Here is a 7,529-nt window from a genome sequence, read left to right on the forward strand (position 1 = left end):
ACAGAAGAGCATTTCCCAAAACCAGATACAAACTGTATCTGCAGAAAATGCTTAAACAAAATGGGCATATAATATTCAATGTTGAGGTATATCCTGGTTAAGCCACTTTTATTTGGGTGAGATAAGCTCTCACGTAGTCCAGGCTGATGTTGCCCTTGAGCTCTAGATCCTCCTGCCAGCACATCTTGAGATCTGGGATTATGGGCATGTGTTCCCATACTTCACTGTGGATAAGCAGATGTGCCTAAGAAATGAAGGCAAACCTTTTCAGACCTCCTGGCAGGAGACACAATCACTTAAAGAAAGGAAGACATTAAGCTGACCTTACTCTTCCTCTAAGCAATTATTCATCAGAAAATAAATGAAAAATATCTGCATTTTTCATCAAAGGTAGCATAACCCTCAACTATCACATCTAAGTGACTGTCACCCAGGCGTTAATGGAGAAAGTAACCAACAAGATGGTTCAGTGTGTAAAGGTGATTGCTGCAAGCCTGATGTCTCAGTCTGATTCCCAGGATCCACACGGTGGGAGGAAGGGAATAGACTCCTGCAGGCTGTCCACTGACCTCCACATGTGTACCACGGCACACAGAAACACACACACATAAGAATACTACACATAATATATATTATATATACATAGAATAGCATATGAACATAGATCAAAGACAAATGACCAATGAAATTAAGATTACAGAAAAGAACTAAGTATAAAACATCTCTATTTACACTTTTCATGGAGGTGATTCTAATTCTGAAATATGTAGATAACAGCATTTTTTTTTTACTTTCAATATTTAGTAGCTAAGGTAATTTGTGGCACAGAAGTATTTTCCTAAGTGCTCAGCAATTTCTCTTCAAACCCCATCCATGAATTTTTAGTTATATTCATAATGAACACATCAAGGCTTATGCTTAACATAAAGACTTGCTCACATGATAAAAAATATGTATTTTAGTTGACTTTGGAAATATTCCTTTAAAAAAATAAACCATAGGGGCTGAGAAGATGGCTCAGCAAACAAGAACATTTACTATCCAAGCAAGAGGACCCGGGTCTGAATCTCTAGAACCACATAAAACTTGGCATGACCACACCCCATACCATCTCTAACCCCCGTGTTAGTAGTTAGAGACAGACATATCCTGGAACTTGCTGGCCAGCCAATTTTGTCAAAATAGCAAGCTTCAGGTTCAGTGAGAGAATGTCTCAAAAACCAAGGAAGAGAGCAAAATAAGATACCTAAACATTTTCTTCTGAATTCTACATGCACATGCATGGGAGCATATACCACAAACACTTCAAATTGTATTTTGAACCCATAGAAAGGTATTTCTTTACCATCGAAAGGTAAAGAAAATAACACAAGGAGTTTGAATTACTGTTTAATGAATAGTTAAGCCATACTTGACTTTTAACAACATTGTTGCTTTTAGCTATAAGTGTAGTTTGAATGACAACTGCCCCCATAGGCTTATATATTTGGATGCTTGGTTCAGTTGGTGGAACTTTTTGGGAAGGATTGGAAGGTGTGGTCTTGTTGGAGGAGGTGTGTCTCTGGGGGTTTCACAAGCCCAAGCTATTCCCAGTGTGTCTCTGTGTCAGTCTCTCAGTCTCCCTCCTCCCTGTCTCCTGATCGTGTCTCAATGATGAGTTCTTTGTTACTGCTCCTCACCATGCCTTATTGCCCATTGCTATGCTCCTTGCCATGATGGTCATGGAGCCTAACTCTTAGAAATTTTAAGTCACAAATAAGGATTTTTGACTTGGTCATGGTGTCTTAACACAGTAACAGAAAAGTAACTAAGACAGTAATATCATGGTTTGTATTTGAATCCTTAGTGTGTCAGTTTTACTGTAGGATAGTGTTATATTCTCTCTCTCTCTCTCTCTCTCTCTTTCTCTCTCTCTCTCTCTCTCTATTGAGACAGGGTTTCTCTGTGTAGCCCTGGTTGTTCTACAACTCAGTTTGTAGGTTTGAACTCAGTTAAAAAAAGAAAAGACTCATTAGATAGCTACTTTATAATAATTTCCTCAATTCTTACTCTGAGACATCGAGAGCTAGATGGCCCCACTTCCAGTTTCCTTTCATGTTATTATTTCTTTTTTGTAAAAAAAGTTTTTTTCCAAGATTTATGTATTTAATTTATTTATACGAGTACACTGTAGCTGTCTTCAGACAAACACTAGAAGAGTGCATCGGACCCCATTATAGGTGGTTGTGATCTACCATGTGGTTGCTGGGAATTGAACTCAAGACCTCTGAAAGAGCAGTCAGTGCTCTTAGCTGCTGGGCCATCTCTCCAGCCCTCATGTTATTGTTAATGTGCAGTAATTCTGTAACCAGGTGTCCTAGTTAGTGTTACTATTGATAAAATGCCATGACAACAAGCAAGTTGGGGGAAAAAAGGCTTATTTGGCTTACACTTCCATATCATAGTTCATCATTGAAGGAAGCTGGGACAGGGACTCAGATTGGGTAGGAATCTGGAGGCAGGAGCTGGTGCATGGGCCACGGAAGGGTGCTGTTTACTGGCTTGCTTCCACATTAGACTAGAATCTCAACTCACTGGCCTACATTAATACTCTGGGTCCAGTTTTATGTTCTTTCCACCATTATCACAGCCTTAAAATTCATTCCCATACATATTCTCCAGTTCTCTGCCTGAATGAATTAACACTCATGAAGCTCTTTAGTAGTATAGCACACCTTCTCATGGACTACTTTCTAGGCCTGCTCAGTCTTAATTGGTTCTAGGTCTAGAGGCAACTATTGGTGGGTGCTGCGGGATAGCAGTAATGTCTTATTTGACTTTTTTTTTTTTTTTCCAGAGGAACTCACTGCTGGTTTAGCAGACAATGAAGGATTAATTTCTCTGGTCAAAGTCAGAAGAGGCAGTATTTCAGGAGGTGGGGGTACATCTGCTGAGGTTTTTTTTTTACACTACTTCCTCGGGTAAGAGAAAACTCTTGAGAATCTCAGGGTGCAGAGATCTCAGATTCAATATTTATCTCCTCCCATATATCTCCTCTCCTTGTTACAGGATCCCATTCTTTACCAATGAATGCCCTTACTTTACAGCTGGCATCCTCCAAATGCTGATTTGAGTTTTCACTGTAACCTGGCCAGCCTTATAGAGAGAGCTTCGGTCTGGTTTTCTATGTGAGCTGTAACAGCTACTGGAGAGAAGGCTCACTTCCAGGCAACTCAGACACCTTTAGACTCCTCCTGGGCATCTGGAGCTGACCATTTCATCACTGGGTTCACTGTCCTCCAAAATGCTTGTTTGTTTTGTTTTGTTTTTCAAGACAGGGTTTCTCTGTATAGCCCTGGCTGTCCTGGAACTCACTCTGTAAACCAGGCCGGCCTTGAACTCAGAAATCTGCCTGCCTCTGCCTCCCAAGTGCTGGGATTAAAGGCGTGCTCCACCACTGCCGGGCTTCCCAAAAATGCTAGAAGTTGGTTAATTTTTTTTTTTTTTTTTTTTTAATCACAGCGCTCATTCTTTTCCTTTGTCAATTTATCCAGAGATGCTAGGAACAACCAACCAGTGTCATCATTTTTTCACAAATTGTCAAAAGTTTTATGTATAGACTCACCAAATCTGTTGCCTCTCACAGTTGGTGAATCAGGATAATCAAATACTTTTGTCTCCTTGAGTTTGTAAAACAGCTCACCCCACAGGCTTTCAGTGCTCTTGAGTTTCCAGGAGAGGCTTCAGTAATTTGTTGGCAAAACTGAGAAGCCTAACGGCGATACTTAAAAATTCACCTGTATACTTCTGCTACCAAAAATCTGTATTAGTCACGGTTCTCTAGAGGAACAGAACTTCAGAATGAAACTATGTACAGTTTATGTGTATATATAGAATGGCTTACAGGCTGTGGTCCAGCTAGGCCAACAATGGCTGTTTACCAATGGAAGGTCCATCAATCCAGGAGTTGTTCAGTCCGCAAGGCTAAATGTCTCAGCTAGTCTAATGCCGGTGAAGGAACCGACTTGCTAGGAGAGCAAGAGCAAGCTTCCGTTTACCATGTCCTTTTTATAGGCTGCCAGTAGAAGATGTGGTCCAGATTAAAGGTAAATCTTCCCAACTCAAAAGATCTGGATTAGATGTTTATCTTCCTATCTCAGAGATTCAGATTAGAAGTGGGTCTTCTCACTTCAAATGATTTAATTAAGAAAAAAAAATCTGTCACAGGTGTATCCAGCCATTTGGGTTTTAGTTAATTCCAGGTGTAGTTAAGTTGACAACCAAGACTAGCAATCACACAGGGAGCAAGCTTTCTGGCATATGGAAAAACAGCATGTGCAGATCTATGTGGTAGAGTTTGGTTGTGGTTGTTCCTCCTTCAGGACTGCTTTATGTCATCTGAAAGTGTTTACTTAAGCTCCTCTGGGCTGCCTCCATGGCAGCTGTGACATCACAGAGAAGTCAAGGTTTGGGGCCTGATAACAAAGTATGTTAATGGAATGTGCATGCTGCATCCATTAAAAAGAAAATCACGGCTGTATGAGAAACTTCAAAAAGGATTTTGGCTGTATAAGAAACTTTAAAAAGGACTTTTTTTTAGAAGCTACTTCAAAAAAATCATTAAGTGATCTACAAAGGACTCGTATTTTCTCACTATATGGGTGTACTTATTTTTTAAAGATCTATTCTTGTTATTTTTAATTATATGTATTTGTGTGTGTTTGTGTGTCTGCACAAATGTGCCTGCAGGTGCCACAGAGGCCAGAGGAACCAGCTGCCCCTGGAATCAGAGTCACAGGTAATTTTCCCAGAATGGGTGCTGAGAAGCAAACTCCAGTCTTCTGGAAGAACTATTCATGCTCTTACAGCTGAGCCATCGTCTCTCCAGCCCCAAAATGTACTTATTTTAAAATGTGTATAGTATGAATGTATAGTTCTTTTGACTCATAAATATAATTATGCAACTACAAAAGTATTTCAAATTGCCTTTAGGAGAATATGAATTATTAAAACAACCCAACCACTATTTTTATCTCTAAAAAAGAAGCATATTTAACCTAACACCACAGATACATAAATAATAGAAGCTTAAGGTGGATTATAAAAGATAACAGATTATAAAGAACATTTTTATTTACCTTGATAAAAGTGTTACTTTTAGTTCCCTAGATATAATTAAGCCCATTTACTAACTGTTGATTTAGCATTTACTGTGAAAATGGGAGGAGTCCATGCAACAATTACGCTTTCTTTTCCATTAAGAGTGGAAGTCTTTTCAGTCCTATTGTTTTTGAGACAGTCATATTCTGTGGGACATGCTGGTCTTGAATTCACAGTAGTCCTCCTGCCTCAGCTTCCCAGGCACTAAGCACCATGCCTGGCTCTTTTTGGTCTTATGAAGGAAGCAGCAGGTTTTTCTTTATTCTTGGGTAGCAGGACTGATGGCCTACAGAACTATAGCCATGCACCAAGGATTAAAGCCACAGAGGACTACAGCCATGCATTAAGGACTACAGCCATACATTAAGGACTACAGCCATGCAGAGTTATCCCCACACACTAAGGACACCATTGCGTTCACTTAGCCCTGTCCTTTAATGCCTCCTCCTGCTCCAGACTTGCCCTAAGTGTGAGTGTTCCTTGGAGTTCCTGGCTAACTAGAGAGCCTCCTGGTCCTCCTAGCCTCCCGCATGGTTTTAGCTGGTTTTCTGTGACTGCAGAGATCCAGACTTTACAGCAACCTCCCTGGGAAAGGTCCCCCCTATGGTGTAAAAGATGTGTTGACCCTGGGGTCCACACCTCCAATAGCTAATGACTTCTCTTGGAGTCTTCTCTCCAGCCCCGCTGTCTCGGGGTACTTGGCAGTGGTTCTAACAGATTCTGTCTTAGCTCACCATTCTTTTACATTCCATCTTTAAGTCTCCAGGATCCTGACAGGGCATATGTGACCAACTGTTACTTCCATCAAACATCTTCTGGAGGTTTTCGCTTTCTTACAGGTTTTGAGCTGAGGCATGGCAAGAACTGACTCACAAAGCAGAATAACCCTTTGAAATTCTGGGCTCAATGACTTGTAGGAGAGAAAAAGAAACACCCATTGCTTTTTTTTTTTTCTCAAAGTGTTTCTGTTCATCCTAAAAGGCTAAAAATTAATAATAAATATTTCCATCCAGGTACAAATACAAATTCCTCAGCATGATTATTCTGAATAATAAAGGCACTGACCATTTGTCCAGCTTCCCTCTTACCCCTTTTCAAGCCCCCCCCCCCAGCACCCGTACCCACATCTGTCATGCAGAAGCCAGTGTGCACTCTGTTCTCTTTTGGACACTCGTTTTTATTCTTAGCTGACCTAACCACCCAGGAAGTCACCATCTTTCTTTCAAGAGACACCCTATGGAAAGCAGCTACCACTCCACCCTTCCCCCACAAGGGAGCAACCTCACAATCTTTCTCATAGCATATGCCTCTTGGATTTCTAGAGCAAGGGGCTGGAGGAGTGTGGGAATGTAAAAATTTAAACCATAAAACCCCATCATGCAATAACCTACAAGTGGCGCGTACTAGGGAAGAAAAGCACATGTTTTTGTTGTACTTTCTTGGAAGAAATTGGGTGATAAACATGAAATTTATCATCCCACAAGACCAGACTTTTGACGCTAAATATCACAAATCCCTTCCTGTTATAGAATATTTATGTGCAGGGACTTTGTCAGCATTTAGTTTTCCCTTATTTTATTTTCTGTAATATGGGCATCCTATTCCTATGCTGCAGGTGTCCAGGAAAGCGGCTGGTTCATTACTCCTCTTCTCATTCAGTAACCTCCACTCAAATGGTCATGACAGTTCCCAGATTCTCCATTTACTCCACAAATGTTCCACTTCCACTGTTCTAAGCAGTCTTCTCCTGACCAGTGTCTTATAACACAGATTCTAAGAACCAAATATTTTTCTTTTCGAAGACTGTAAAGTGTTGCTTCTTAATAGAGATCTCTGCTATAATAGGGCGGGCGGGCTGATCCCAGCGAAGTGTATTTCCCTGCTCTTAACTCATCTACCTATAAATAGCGCCGCTCACCGAGCTGAGTCACCAAAACCCAGAGTTTACTCAAAATAGCTCTTAAGGACTGCTGGAATCGAGTCGCTCCAGTGGTGACAGATTGACCACACACCCATCAAGCTGGGCCATGGACCAGAGCCATAGAACTGGCTCCTAACCACCAGGCGCCCAGAGGGCTAACCAGGAGAGTAAGACCCTAGTCCCTGGGAAATCGAAGTCTGGACTCAGGAACCAGCTAGTGGCCAGACTCCACCTTGACCGAACAGAGTCCTCCCCGCCCTTTTGGAGCTGGGAGCCGCGGGGGACCCGGCACCCGGCACCGCCCTCACCCACTACACACACAATGGGGCGCGTCGAGGGGTGGCCGGACCGAAGCTTCAGACTAAGCCCCCCTGCCGAACTCTCGGTTGTTTTGCCAAAGCACCTGACGACCTCAGACTATTGCCTACCCTCACGAGGGTGCAGAGGCTTGGGAGCAGCAGCCTGGGGG

At 41.9% G+C, this 7,529-nt stretch overlaps 1 long non-coding RNA gene across 2 annotated transcripts in view; it reads left to right on the forward strand.

The window, feature by feature from the left end:
- Positions 1 to 6,159, forward strand: part of LOC116085271 — a 30,898-nt gene extending 24,739 nt beyond the window's left edge. The window contains exons 2-4 of one of the 2 annotated variants that reach the window (XR_004116473.1): positions 2,837 to 2,960; positions 4,729 to 4,777; positions 5,979 to 6,159. This is a non-coding gene — a long non-coding RNA (uncharacterized LOC116085271). Of the gene's footprint in view, positions 1 to 2,836; positions 2,961 to 4,728; positions 5,102 to 5,978 lie in introns of those variants that run through there. The other variant, XR_004116472.1, reaches the window with a different exon arrangement.
- The last annotated feature ends 1,370 nt before the right edge of the window (positions 6,160 to 7,529 follow it).

Source organism: Mastomys coucha, unplaced genomic scaffold (genome assembly GCF_008632895.1).
Source record: "Mastomys coucha isolate ucsf_1 unplaced genomic scaffold, UCSF_Mcou_1 pScaffold9, whole genome shotgun sequence".
Classification (NCBI taxonomy): Eukaryota; Metazoa; Chordata; class Mammalia; order Rodentia; family Muridae; genus Mastomys; species Mastomys coucha.